This window comes from Kogia breviceps, chromosome 3, assembly GCF_026419965.1.
Source record: "Kogia breviceps isolate mKogBre1 chromosome 3, mKogBre1 haplotype 1, whole genome shotgun sequence".
Taxonomy (NCBI): Eukaryota; Metazoa; Chordata; class Mammalia; order Artiodactyla; family Physeteridae; genus Kogia; species Kogia breviceps.
The window spans coordinates 171,328,000-171,343,583 of record NC_081312.1 but is presented as its reverse complement, the minus strand read 5'-3'; positions in this window follow the sequence as shown (position 1 = coordinate 171,343,583).

The following is a 15,584-nucleotide window of genomic DNA, read 5'->3' as shown; positions in this document are numbered from 1 at the left end:
ACCAGCCAGCACAGTCCAGCTGCAGAACGGCGTTCCGGGGACTTCATGAGTGTGACTTTAGAACGTTGAATCCATGTGGCTCCCAGGTGACACAGGTTCCCTCCTGTCTCCTAACACAACCATACCAACCCAGGTTTAGAGACGCTGCGTTCTACTTTCTCTCACCGTTTGCCTAAGAGCAGAGTGAGGGGAAGCCTGCAACCCAGCCACATACAGACAGCAGATCAAGGAAGCCGGAGAGATAGAAGTCTACCAGATTTCTGGAACAGGCTGTTTTAAGCGTGTCTTCTATTAACTGGCCATCTTATACAGTGAAAATTGTCAGTTGTGTAAACCTTCAACGGCAAAAACGCTGAACCAGCCATCCTGGACCTGCTTTGCCTTGTGATTATATAATTCAGATGTCCACAGGTTATTCAGTCAATGATCCATCAGAGTTTTTACTGAGCATCTATGCACTCAGGTCATAACACTATACAAAATATGGGGAACACAGGAATGGAGATGTGGTCCCTGCCGCCGAAGACCATGCCGTTACCAAACTTATTATTTGTTTCCTAGCAGGAATTCCTAAATCACCTCCCCTTCCAGTCAAAGGCCTGTATTGTTTTCTTGGGCAACTTGGGACTATTAGAGTCATCTCAGTCACCATGCATATTAAGCCATCACTAACCTTGTTTATCCACCCACTACCCGCCAGATGCATTTCCCTTCCAGATCCCCAGGCCATGGTTTCCAGCCCACATGGTTTCACTGCTCATGGCCTCCTCTTGTGTCTCCAGACCTCAGGATCTGCCAATCACCCTGCAGAGGTGAACACATTCATTTCGCAAAAATTCCAGTTCCATTATATCACCCTCCTGAAGAACCCACCGAAGTTCCCCGCCACCTACAGGATCCAATCCGAATCCCTCCGTGGGCACTCAGAACAGGACCCCGTCATGGCACTGATATAAAATTAAGCGATGTGGTACCTAAAATAATCTAGCCAGTGGAGTTCCCGGCCAGGCCTGAATATGTTAAGTGAGAATCACATTTGAACCGGCCTTACCTGCAGTACTTCAGGCTGCATTAATTTTTGTGAGTGGCCTTTATGCATATAAATTGGGTAATTACACTAGTAAATTGGAATTTTAGCATTTAGAATCAGCACCCGTAAATAACAGGAGGCAAGGGAAAGCAGGCCAGTTGAAACTTTGGCCCTTAATATTTGAAAGCAGCACTTTGTAGACAGCTTGAAGACCAAGAGGTTTTGAAGAGATCTCACAGAAAAAGACTGGGAATAAAACAACAGTACCTAACCATTTTGTTTGTACATTGTTTTCTATTTAAAGATAATAAGGTGGTGCAGAAAAGTGGCAACACCAAAATCATATATTCGGTCATCTCATCTCAACTTCCCACAGAGTAAAAATTGTCACAGAATTACCATACTTGTGTTGGACATAAGTTTTTACAAGTTGACGGCTTGAAACCTCACATCTAATACCCTAATACCACGAATCCTGGCCTCTGCCTTTCCAGAAAAAGCAGGGATGATAAAGCGACTTAGTTGAGGATGTCAATCAGCCATCATTGGTAAAATTCTGTCAATTTCTATTGTACTGGTACATAGAAATAGCCGCACTGATCTGGAATAAATCTTGAGTAAGTCAAAGCCCCATTTCTACCATGAGGAAACTGACTACGTGGGAAGTGAAACTAACATTGTAGGTAAGCCTGCCACGCACCTAGCCACGTGCCTGTGTTGTCAACTCATCTCAGTGACACTGCGAATTAGGTAGTATTGTCACTGTTTTACAGATTTAGGAAGCTAAGAGAGCTGGTGCGTGGCAGAACGAGGAGCCAACGCCACTTGGTCTACAGGTGAGTCGGTTCTTAACCAGAGATGGAGGAGTTGGCAGGAGGCCAAGTACCTTTTCAAGCTACTCCGCTCGGGCTCGGCCAGATGCCCCGGGGGTAAGAGGTGCAAGACAGCCCAGCCACTGTGGCCGCTAGGACGTTCTTCAGTAATGCTAATGCATAAAGCAAGAATGAAAGCTTTCAAAACTCTGCCACTATGTGTCTCCCCTACCTCTTGAAGTCCTCTTCCGACAAAAAGCATTTTAATTTTTAAAATCACTAGTCATGAAGCTTAGGTCAATCAGGACCTTTGGATTTGGCCTATGCATCGTTTTCTCTCTAATATTATTTTCAAAGCCAACATAATATTCAGGCCACTCATATCGATGTTGCAAGACCTGAGAGACAGAGGAAACAAATTCCTTGGGCAACTTTCCCTACGGGTCCTGACTCTGTGCCCAGGACTCTCTTTTTGGAATTAGGTCATCACCGATGTTTGCTAAAATTGAAATCGAATCTGGGAGTTTGACAAGCTCAACCACTAACATCTTTTGCAACACCTGCACTTGTGCTTCGATGCATACATACAGCCATACATGGACACACACCCTCACATGCACATGGACACACACACACACACACACACGTGCGTGCAAAATTCATGGTAACTAGACTGAGTTTATCAGGTTATTCCCAGCCAAGAGCAGAGTCATAAGAAGACAGGCAAGAAAGCAAGTCTGTTTAGATGGAAAATGAGATCAGAGCAGATGCAGAGCCTGGGCACTTCCTGAGGGGCCATCAGATGGGGACACTGAGCGGCACAGAAGGAGAGTAGTTGTTTCAGGGTGTCCGGAGAGGCCAGAGCAAACACCCCTGCTTCCCAGACTCTCCTGAAGCTGCCTCTGAGGACGCTGCAGTACCCAGAGCTCTGACTTGACAGTGTTGGCTTTCAAGACTTGGGCCTCAGACTCCGGGAGGGCTCATGCCAAGGAGTACTTCCCAGAAGTTCTGCTGCCAGTGTCCTTGTCCATGCGGTAAGCCACAGCCACCTCCCAGCTCTGCAGGAGACCCTCCAACAGTAGCAGCTGTGTGGCTGACAGGGTCTTGATGCTCTGGCCAGGTGTCAGGCCTGTGCCTCTGAGATGGGATAGCCAAGATCAGGACACTGGTCCACCAGAGACCTCCTGGGTTCACATAATATCAAACAGCGAAAGCTCTCCCAGAGGTCTCCATCTCAACGCTAAGACACAGCTCCACTCAAGGACCAGCAAGCTACAGCGCTGGACACCCTATGCCAAACAACTAGCAAGACAGGAACACAACCCCACCCATTAGCAGAGAGGCTGCCTAAAACCATAATAAGGTCACAGACATCCCAAAACACACCACCGAATGTGGTCCTGCCCACCAGAAAGACAAGATCCAGTCTCATCCACCAGAACACAGGCACCAGTCCCGTCCACCAGGAAGCCTACACAACCCACTTAACCAACCTTACCCATGGGGGGGGCAGACACCAAAAACAACGGGAACTATGAACGTGCAGCCTGCGAAAAGGACACCCCAAACACAGTAGGGTAAGCAAAATAAGAAGACAGAGAAACACACAGCAGATGAAGGAGCAAGGTAATAACCCACCAGACCAAACAAATGAAGAGGAAATAGGCAGTCTACCTGAAAACAAATTCAGAGTAATGATAGTAAAGATGATCCAAAATCTTGGAAATAGAACGGAGAAAATACAAGAAACATTTAACAAGGACCTAGAAGAACTAAAGAGTGAACAAACAATGATGAGCAACACAATAAATGAAATTAAAAATTCTCTAGAATGAATCAATAGCAGAATAACTGAAGCAGAAGAATGGATAAGTGACCTGAAAGATAAAATAGTGGAAATAATTACCACAGGGCAGAAAAATGAAAAACGAATGAAAAGAATTGAGGACAGTCTCAGAGACCTCTGGGACAACATTAAATGCACCAATATTCATATTATAGGGGTCCTAGAAGAAGAAGAGAAAAAGAAAGGGACTGAGAAAATATTTGAAGAGATTATAGTTGAAAAATTCCCTAATATGGGAAAGGAAATAGTCAATCGAGGGCAGAGTCCCATACCTGATAAATCCAAGGAGAAACATGCCAAGACACATACTAATCAAACTATAAAAATTTTTTAAAAAGAAAAAATATTAAAAGCAGCTAGGGGAAAACAACAAATAACATACAAGGGAATCCCCATAAGGTTAACAGCTGATCTTTCAGCAGAAACTCTGCAAGCCAGAAGGGAGTGGCAGGACATATTTAAAGTGATGAAGGAGAAAAACCTACAACCAAGATTACTCTACCCAGCAAGGATCTCATTCAGATTTGATGGAGAACTAAAACTTTAAATTAAATTAAATTAAATTTAATTAAATTAAATTAAAACTTTACAGACAAGCAAAAGCTAAGAGAATTCAGCACCACCAAACCAGCTTTACAACAAGTGCTAAAGGAATTTCTCTAGGCAGGAAACACAAGAGAAGGAAAAGACCTACAATAACAAACCCAAAACACTAAAGAAAATGGTAATAGGAACATACATATCAATAACTACCTTAAATGTAAATGGATTAAATACTTCAACCAAAAGGTAGACTGGCTGAACAGATACAAAAACAAGACCCATATATATGCTGTCTACAAGAAACCCATTTCAGACCTAGGGACACAAGCAGAAAGTGAAGGAATGGAAAAAGATATTCCATGCAAATGGAAATCAAAAGAAAGCTGGAACAGCAATTCTCATATCAGACAAAATAGACTTTAAAATAAAGACTATTACAAGAGACAAGTGCATTACATAATGATCAAGGGATCAATCCAAGAAGAAGATATAACAATTGTAAATATTTATCCACCCAACATAGGAGCACCTCAATACATACGCAAATGCTAAGAGCCATAAAAGGGGAAATTGACAGTAACACAATAATAGTAGGGGACTTTAACACCCCACTTTCACCAATGAACAGATCAGCCAAAATGAAAACAAATAAGGAAACACAAGCTTTAAATGATACATTGAACAAATGGACTTAATTGATACTTACAGGACATTCCATCCAAAAACAACAGAATACACATTCTTCTCAAGTGCTCATGGAACATTCTCCAGGATAGATCGTATCTTGGGCCATATAGCAAGCCTTGGTAAATTTAAGAAAATTGAAATCTTATCAAGTATCTTTTCTGACCACCATGCTATGAGACTAAATAGTAATTACAGGAAAACATACTGTAAAAAATACAAACACAGGGAGGCTAAACAATACACTACTAAATAACCAAGAGATCACTGAAGCAATCAAAGAGGAAATCAAAAACTACCTAGAAAAAAATGACAATGAAAACACGATGACCCAAAACCTATGGGATGCAGCAAAAGCAGTTCTAAGAGGGAAGTTTATAGCAATACAATCCTACCTCAAGAAACCAGAAACATCTCAAAAAAACAACCTAGCCATAAACCTAAAGCAATTAGAGAAAGAAGAACAAATACCCCCCCCCAAAGTTAGTAGAAGGAAAGAAACCATAAGAGCAGATCAGAAATAAATGAAATCAAGGAAACAATAGCAAAGATCAATAAAACTAAAAGCTGGTTCTTTAAGAATTAAACTTGATAAACCACTAGCCAGACTCATCAAGAAAAAAAGAGAAAAGACTCAAATCAACAGAATTAGAAACGAAAAAGGAGAAATAACGACTGACACTGCAGTAATACAAAGGATCATGACAGATTACTACAAGCAATGATATGCCAATAAAATGGACAACCTGGAAGAAATGGACAAATTCCTAGAAAAACACAACCTTCCAAGTCTGAATCAGGAAGAAATAGAAAATATAAACAGAACAATCACAAGCACTGAAATTGAAACTGTGATTAAAATCTTCCAACAAACTAAATCTCAGGACCAGATGGCTTCAGAGGCTAATTCTATCAAACATTTAGAGAAGAGCTAACACCTATCCTTCTCAAACTCTTCCAAAAAATTGCAGAGGGAGGAACACTCCCAAACTCATTCTACGAGGCCACCATCACCCTGATACCAAAACCAGACAAAAATGTCACAAAGAAAACTACAGGCCAATATCACTGATGAACAAAGATGCAAAAATCCTCAACAAAATACGAGCAAACAGAATCCTACAGCACATTAAAAGGATCATACACCATGATCAACTAGGGTTTATCCCAGGAATGCAAGGATTCTTCAATATACGCAAATCAATCAATGTGATAAACCATATTAACAAATTGAAGGAGAAAAACCATATGATCATCTCAGTAGATGCAGAAAAAGCTTTTGACAAAATTCAACACCCATTTATGATAAAAACCCTCCAGAAAATAGGCATAGAGGGAACTTACCTCAATATAATAAAGGCCATATATGACAAATCCACAGCTAACATCATTCTCAATGGTGAAAAACTGAAACCACTTCCTCTAAGATCAGGAACAAGACAAGGTTGTCCACTCTCACCACTATTATTCAACATAGTTTTGGTAGTTATAGCCACAGCAATCAGAGAAGAAAAAGAAATAAAAGGAATCCAAATAGGAAAAGAAGAATTAAAGCTGTCACTGTTTGCAGATGACATGATACTATACATAGAAATCCTAAAGATGCTACCAGAAACCTACTAGAGCTAATCAATGAATTTGATAAAGTAGCAGGATACAAAATTAATGCATAGAATTCTCTTGCATTCCTATACACTAATGATGAAAAATCTGAAAGAGAAATTAAGGAAACACTCCCATTTACCACTACAACAAAAAGAATAAAATACCTAGGAATAAACCTACCTAAGGAGACAAAAGACCTGTTTGCAGAAAACTTAAGACACTGATGAAAGAAATTAAAGAGGATACAAACAGATGGAGAGATGTACCATGTTCTTGGATTGGAAGAATCAACACTGTGAAAATGACTCTACTACCCAAAGCAACCTACAGATTCAGTGCAATCCCTATCAGCAAGATCCTTTTTTTGACCTACCTCCTAGAAAAATGGAAATAAAAACAAAAATAAACAAATGGAACTTAATGAAACTTAAAAGCTTTAGCACAGCAAAGGAAACCATAAACAAGATGAAAAGACAACCCTCAGAATGGGAGAAAATATTTGCAAATGAAGCAATGGACAAAGGATTAATCTCCAAAATTTACAAGCAGCTCATGATGCTCAATATCAAAAAACAAACAACCCAATCCAAAAATGGGCAGAAGACCTAAACAGACATTTCTCCAAAGAAGATATACAGATTGCCAACAAACACATCAAAGGATTCCCAACGTCACTAATCATTAGAGAAATGCAAATCAAAACTGCAATGAGGTATTACCTCACACTGGTCAGAATGGCCATCATCAAAAAATCTACAAACAATAAATGCTGGAGAGGGTGTGGAGAAAAGGGAACCCTACTGCACTGTTGGTGGGAATGTAAACTGATACAGCCACTATGGAGAACAGTATGGAAGTTCCTTAAAAAAGTAAAAGTAGAACTACCATACGAGCCAGCAATCCCACTACTGGGCATATACCCTGAGAAAACTATAATTCAATAACAGTCATGTACCACAATGTTCACTGAAGCTCTATTTACAATAGCCAGGACATGGAAGCAACCTAAGTGTCCACCAACAGATGAATGGATAAAGAAGACACGGCGCCTATATACAATGGAATATTACTCAGCCATAAAAAGAAACAAAATTGAGTTATTTGTAGTGAGCTGGATGGACCTAGAGTCTGTCATACAGGGTGAAGTAAGTCAGAAAGAGAAAAACAAATACCGTATGCTAACACATACATATGGAATTTTTTTAAAAAATGGTTCTGAAGAACCTAGGGGCAGGACAGGAATAAAGACACAGACATAGAGAATGGACTTGAGGACATGGGGAGGGGGAAGGGTAAGTTGGGACCAAGTGAGAGAGTGGCATGGACATATATACACTACCAAACGTAAAATAGATAGCTAGTGGGAAGCAGCCGCATAGCACAGGGAGATCAGCTCGGTGCTTTGTGACCTCCTAGAGGGTGGGATAGGGAGGGTGGGAGGGAGACGCAAGAGGGAGGGGATATGGGGATATATGTGTACGTATAGGTGATTCACTTTGTTATACAGCAGAAACTCATAACACATTGTAAAGCAATTATACTCCAATAAAGATGTCTTTTTTTAAAAAAAGACTCGGGCCTTTATAATCCACTCTCTTTATAGTTGTTTCTTGGCCAAGAAAGAAAGAACTGTGGTCCCCGCAGCGCCTGCGTGGGGACTGAGACGGGAGGATGCCGTTGCGCTCGAAGTGGCTGTGGTCCACTTGCTCCAGAAAGTTTATTCAGCTGCTCTTCCGGCACTTAGAAGCCATCTTCACATGAGTTGGGCCAAGTGTGTTTACGCAAATACCCACGTTCTGACTTAGCCATGGTTTATCAGCGAAACCCTCATTCATGATACTGAAGAGCAAAGTTTGACCCAGGCAGGGGAACTTTGACTATTTGTCAATAGTTGATGCTACATATTAAACAAACGAGCGGCTGTTTTTAGGCTTTGAAGTTCTATTTTATTTCCATAGCAGCACTCATGTTCTGCACAACACAGACTCCCAAGGAAAATAAAGGGAGCGGTAGGCCAAGATGGTACTCCAGAGCTCCAGAAAATTACTGAAAGAGATGCCTAAATATAAATCGGTAGTTAAGTGAGACACTAATCGTAGTTCAAGTGATGACGGTGATAGCAGCGAACTAGGTCCCACACATCTGTGCACTTGTTAAAAAGCCCGTTGAATTCTCCCAACAATAGTCACAGGAGGTAGGTACTAATGTTATCCCCGTTTTACGGACGGAGACACCCAGGTACAGGAAGACTGAGCTGTCTTAAACCCAGACAGGTGTGTCCTTACCCTCTTGAGATCTGAGTGACTCATGACACATCTGGACCAAGTCATCTCTCGGGGGTCTTACTGGCCTGCCTTTCCACAGGAGAGCATCTATTACAGTGGTGGGCAGGGACAGAGGTATAAAGTCAGAAGATAAATGCAAACGGCCCACATCTGTGCTATTATATGCCAAGTAAAGGTGTGGAAAACTCCTAGAAGTTCTAAGTTTTCACTTTTCTTCCACTTGTTTGGCATTTTACAGCAAAGAGCTCTTATACGGTGAGCTTATAGGTGATGGGAATCCCTGTTGGTCATAAATAGCCTAAAAAAAACAACCAAAAGGACCAAAAACACACAAAAACTTATGAATAGCTTTAAGGTTTCTCTCTGGGAACCAAATACAGGCAGGATTTCTGTTATCTCTGGCATATTTTTGCAATAATCAACAAGAGGTGTTCTCCCCAGAGAGCAAATTTTTAACTATGGATCTATTTTCCTGGAAAAAATGAGCTACTGACACCTCAAAGAAGTAGTTTTGCCCCAAGTGTCTATGACAGGCCTTCTGAGATGAGCCAAGCATGGAGTCACTTAGTACAGGTCTCAGCACCCGTTGTTCACATAGAATTGTAGACAGGGCAGGAGCTGGGAAAGCTGAAAGGAAGTTATTCAGAGAGAGAGGCCTGAACACAGTATCTGAAAACGAATTTAAAATAATAAAAATATCATCTTCCTTTATAATCAGGTAGTACTATTTTCCAAAGAGGTTTGGGGATAATGATCTTGTCTTTTGCTAAACTGAACCCAGTTTTGACCACAGCCATTACTGGCAAGGTGACCTTTCCCTAAACCATTAGCTTTGCCCCAGGCTTCCGTGGCCTAAAAGGCGTCATTTGTTCTTTTAAGTACTGGCACTTGGCCATTTTTTCTCCCTCAAATTCCACGTTCACATGTCTGTCTGGTGATGATGAGCTTTCCATTTTTCTCTCCTTGCTCCAAGGATGTGCCCTGTCGTATGGCAGGGTTTTTTTTAATTGACTCTCAAATGATCTTGAAGGCAGCTCATGAAATCAGATCCTAGGGCTCTCCACATGACTGTCAGCTCTTAGAGCTCTGTATGAACTTTTTAACAGTTTTGGAGAAAGATTGTGTGTGTGTGTGTGTGTGTGTACACGTGTGTGTGAACTAATTCAAGCATCCCCCAGAGACCTTGTGTTCCTTAGACCCCCAGCAGCCGAAGGCTGTGTTTCCCATTAAGGATTTATTTTCCTCTAAGAAGTGATCTTTCTGCCCCTGAAAGAGATTCTATTCCCATTTAGTGCCTGTTAGAAGCTCCCTGAGATTGGATTGAGCAGTGGTCTCAGAATACAGATTTCAAGGCACATTATTCATACAGAAAATAAGATCAGGGCTGAGAAAATCCAGTTTTTGTGATAGGTGAGATGGAGGGAAGATGTCATTCTCGTCTGATTCCCCGGGATTCACTGAACCTGTGTCTTCACCCCTCCAGAGAACAGAGGGAACTAGTTCCTGCCCGCTCCTACCTCGTTAGAGCCTTGTGTGGGCAATGACTTGACGCCTTTGGAGTTCTTCTGGGTACTTGCCTTGGGGGTGGAAGAATGATTGGTATTATCATGATTCAGCACTCACCAATGGGCCTGTGTGAGATGGGCATTCTCGGGCTGACACGCCAGTAAGAACGGATCCGAATCGTGTGAGATGCCCCGAGTCACAGCCTGTTGATAAATAGGAATCCTGGAGTCACACACGGGCTGGCCTCGGGTAAACCACGGCTGGCTCACACTCTATTTTTAGTCAATAGAGCTCTGCTGAAATATGGCACCAAGTACATACCTTCTCACCCGTGGTTCGTCTGAGTCACATGTAATAGCTGTACAGAGTAAGGAGGTCACACTGAGTTATGTAAAGGCATAAAACAAAAATCGAGCCTGCTGCGGGCTCCAGTGGCCATACACACCCCAAAGTCACTGTCTCCCTCTGGGCAGTGATCATCCGACTGTCCCCCAGCCTTCTCACCAGGAGGCCCCCGCCAGCTGCTCAGAGCTCACCCCGCTTTCTGCTGAGCACCCCGTGTCCCCCACACGGGCGCACCCTCGGTTTGAGACAGTTATGTCCATCTCACTTTCTGCAGCAGCTTGTCTCCATTGGGTTGTTTCATCCCTCCTGCCACAGCCAAGCCCTGCCTATTGACTCTGATGCATCTTTCACAGAATCTCATTTTCATCCTTGTCACTGGAGTCCAAATGCCAACATACTGATTATTCTCACTGGGACAGATACAGTATCTCTTCAGCAATCTCTTCAGATCTCCGTCTCCTGGGAAAACAGCTCCCTCCCCTCCGAGCCTTTTCATAATATCGCATGCTCAGATCACCACCATCCCCCCCACCCATCCTTCACAAGCTCATCCGGCACATTTTTCGTATCTGTTCTGAAATGGCATCTTTGCCCAAGTTCAGCCTCACTGGCTTCCTGCCTGTGTGTGCGCCTCTGGGAAGCCCCTTTGGTCCGTGGGACAAATCCTTCTACCCCTGTAGGCTGTCGCCAGGCTTAATTTTAGCTCTCCACCAATGACAGTAAGTTCTGTAATCAGATCAAAGCATGGGTCCCTGCTTGCTGTCCTCCTGACATAGCAAACAGCCTCAAGAATTTCTTCTGAGTCAGCTGTGGGGCGCTCAGGCATGCGAAATCACAGGGCAGGTTCATACGTTCAAACAATGATAAGGAGGGTCATTTGACATGAAACTCATGTTCATGTACTGGCTGCCTTGTCAGCTGGGCTGAAGGACACACTTCTGCAGAGATGCCTCTCTGGAGAGTGTCACACTTAGGCCATCTCAAAACATCCCAACTTGGGCCAATGTGGCCTTTGTCCTAGGAGTCAATTGGGTGTCCTTCTGATGAAGGAGGCCAGAATGCCTGGTCAGTGCCTGCCATCTGAGACCACAGGGATGTCTTCCTTAACTTTTTGGATTGAAAAACAGTCAAATGAATATTTCTATCAATATCTGATCAATTTTTGATAAATTATCAAAATTCTCAAGAAGAAATTATCAAGTAAATTATCAACCTTACTTCTTTCTGTTTTATATAATAAGCCCACTAAACTCTTTAGCAAGCAAATGATTCCTGGCTTGTAGAATCTTTTTATTGGCCTATTTTGCTATTAAAAAATGGTTAGGAAGACCCTCCTCAGCTCTTCCCAATGGCGTTTGGGAGAGTAATGTGTGCACACAGCTGACTCCGGACTGTTTTCTCTGAGTATCTCTGGTATCCCAGGAATTTAAATGTTAGGGATGTTGACAGGAGGGCTGACATTCCCCATCTGAAGTCTGGAAGAAGATCAGTCCTGTGAAACAGATAGGCTGATCCTGAAATAAAGTTCCTTGGAGTATGAGTAAGGGAAAATCTCAGAAGCCAAGTATTATCAGGTAACAGAGGTGACTGCAGGGCCCACTGTGAGCAGTTAAAAAAATCAGAGAAGTTGCTATATATGTGAAATCTGTTTCATTTCAAAAATTGAGTAAAATTAAAAACAAAAATCAGGGCTTCCCTGGTGGCACAGTGGTTAAGAATCCGCCTGTCAGTGCAAGGGACACGGGTTCGTGCCCCGGTCCGGGAAGATCCCACATGCCATGGAGCAAGTAAGCCCGCGCGCCACAACTACTGAAGCCCACATGCCTAGAGCCCGTGCTCCGCAACAAGAGAAGCCACCGCAATGAGAAGCCCGCGCACTGCAACGAAGAGTAGCCCCCGCTCACCGCAACTAGAGAAAGCCCGCATGCAGCAACGGAGACCCAACACAGCCAAAAAATCAATATAAATAAATAAATAAATAAATAAATAAATCAGAGAAGTTGGCTTTTGTTCTTTTTTTCACATTCCCTTCCTTTATCATGTAGAAATGTAGGGAAAACAGATCATTTGCTCTTCTTCCTCCCACCCTACTTGCTACATATTTTATTAATAATCTTCCTATATATTATTGCAAAAATATTCTAATCACCAAGTTAATTAAAATTTGATTCGTCATAAGAATTATGAAATACACAAAATTAAAAGGTCTGAGAAGACAAGGAACACTTAGTTCCAGCACTTTGCACAATGCCAGCACGTAGTAGGTACTCACTAAACACTTTCATAAAGGGATGAATGAAGGAATTGAAGAAATCTACTTCACGAGCTTGGGTTAAAAATTAAATGAGATACCTATTCCTGGCACAAAGTAGGTATTCAATACTTTCTCTTTTCCTCCCCCCACAAAATAGCTAGAAAAATCTCTCTCTATTCCAGACCACCACTCAGTTTTCACAAATAGCAGGACAAGGATGTTCAGTTCATTACTTGACCAGTCCACCAATAATATCCAGGTCAGCAGGCAAAGCCCCATATGCTCATGAGGAGAGGTGGAACTCAGATTATAAAATCAGATACTACCCCACATTGCCTCAGCTCTAGAACCCCCTGGATGGTCCAAGCAAATACCTCTCTATGGAAAGGATGTGTTCAAGAGAAATCTCTCCCCTGAACAGTGAGTAGTCAATGCTGAGTCCTGCTGTGTCCCTGCCTGTTGCTGCCTTTGGCCAGAGAGAAGTCTGAAGAAGGAATCCTGTTCTTGTTTACTTGGTCAGCCACAAGAACTGAGCAACAGAGGAATGGTGAGTAATTCTAGATTGCACTACACTTTTTTTTTTTTTGCGGTGCGTGGGCTTCTCACCGTTGTGGCCTCTCCCGTTGTGGAGCACAGGCTCCGGACGCGCAGGCCCAGCGGCCATGGCTCACGGGCCCAGCCGCTCCGCGGCACGTGGGATCTTCCCGGACCGGGGCACGAACCCGCGTCCCCTGCATCGGCAGGCGGACTCTCAACCACTGTGCCACCAGGTAAGCCCCTGCACTACACTTTTTATTTTAACGGTAAGCTGAGATCTTCCTGAGATGATTTGAGTATAATCCTTACCTAAGATATGGCAACAAACTTTGGACCTCTTGAGTTCTTTCTTCCCTAGAAATCTTTGAACAATTTGTAAATACTCATCTATTTACCTAAAATAAGAAAATCCTGTGTGATAGAGCTCACTTCATTCCTCCACAGAGAAGCTTTCTCAGATGGTAGGACTCACATTATTACCTAGCATGCATGAGTGCAGTCGGGCTGAAGAAAACCATGGTTGAATAAACTTGCACATCAAACTCCTTAGAACAATTCCTACCAAATACTTAGCATTTTTCTCAAATAAAATAGCAATGCCAACTCTACATTTTATTTAAGTAAATGTTTGGAAGTTCATTAAAAAGTAAACATGGAAGATCAGAATTTTTTATTGTAACCTTGGATCAGTATTTGTACTAAAGAATTAAAAAGAAATGGAACCATTATGTAATAATTTTATTTTTTTCATGTAAAGTTTCAACTTTGGTTTTTTATTTAAACTTTCATTGGTGGATTAAAATTGTCATCCATATTTACTTGTATATACATAATTCATTTTATGTACACATATGTGTACATTCCTAACTGAAACTTTGTTGTCAAATTCAAGTATCATTATAAACGTAGGTAATGTCCCTCTATAAGAGCCTCTTCTAACACCAACTGCTATATTGTGATTCATTTCTGGCAACACCCACCAGGAGTTAGCACAGACCCACAAGTAAAGGCACAGTGCACAGATGACTTGTCCTCACTTCAGGTGCCAGCCTGCAGTAGTATCCCCAAGCCACCTGCACTTTTGTCCAACTGGCTCCAGATCCAAGGGGTTTCCATGACCTGTTAGGTTTGATAATTCACTAGGATAGCACTCAGAAGTCAGAAAAGCTCTACCATTTTATTATAAAGAATACACATCAGGACCAGCAAAATGAAGACGCCTACGGGAAAAGATCTGAGAGGATCTTGAACACAGAGTTTCCGTGCCCTCTCCTTATGCAACTGGGTGCATCACCCTCCTGGTACATTGATGTATCACCAACTAGGAAGCTCAGTAGGGTCCAGAGTTTTTATTAAGGTTTCATTACATAGGCATGTAACTCAATCTCTATCTCCACTTCCCTCCCTGGAGGTCAGGCTACCCCAAAACCCCAACTCTCTCTCATCACACGGTTGGTCTTTTTGTGACCAGGCCTCACCCTGAAACATCTCATTAGCATGAACTCAGGGAACCAAGGGAGTCATGAATAACAAAGACATTCCTATCCCTTGAGAAATTCCAAGGGTGTCAGGAACCCAGGATAAAGACCAGACAAATTCTTTATTATAGTATAGAACCCAGTGACACAAAACCAAACGGGATCAGGCGAAGCAATTCTATACACACCCAGCCTATTTGGGCCCAGGTACACGGCTTTCTTAGGGATGTCTTAGAGTGTCAACTTTAGAGTATCTACAAGGATGAAGTGTCTCACTTATCTTTCCAGCTATCCTTCATAATTGTTGATTCCCTCGGCTACAACTTTAAATTTTACATTATGTGATTAAGACCTCTAAGAAGCTACAGGAGAAACCTGGCAGCCATCACCATGACCCAGTAACCCAAGTTAACATCACCAAGCATGGGCCCATGGACATCACGTGTCTCTTCATATGATGCACTAAGAAGGAGACAACTTCACTTTTGTAGTATTACCACCAAAAATTCATAACTTGAACCTATTCATAAGGAAACATTACATAAACATACACTGAGAGGTGGTTTACAAGATAAATGGCCTGTACTCTTCGAAAATGGCAAGGTCATGAAAACAAAGACAGAGTGAGGGACGGTTCCAGAAAAAGGAGACTAAAGAGA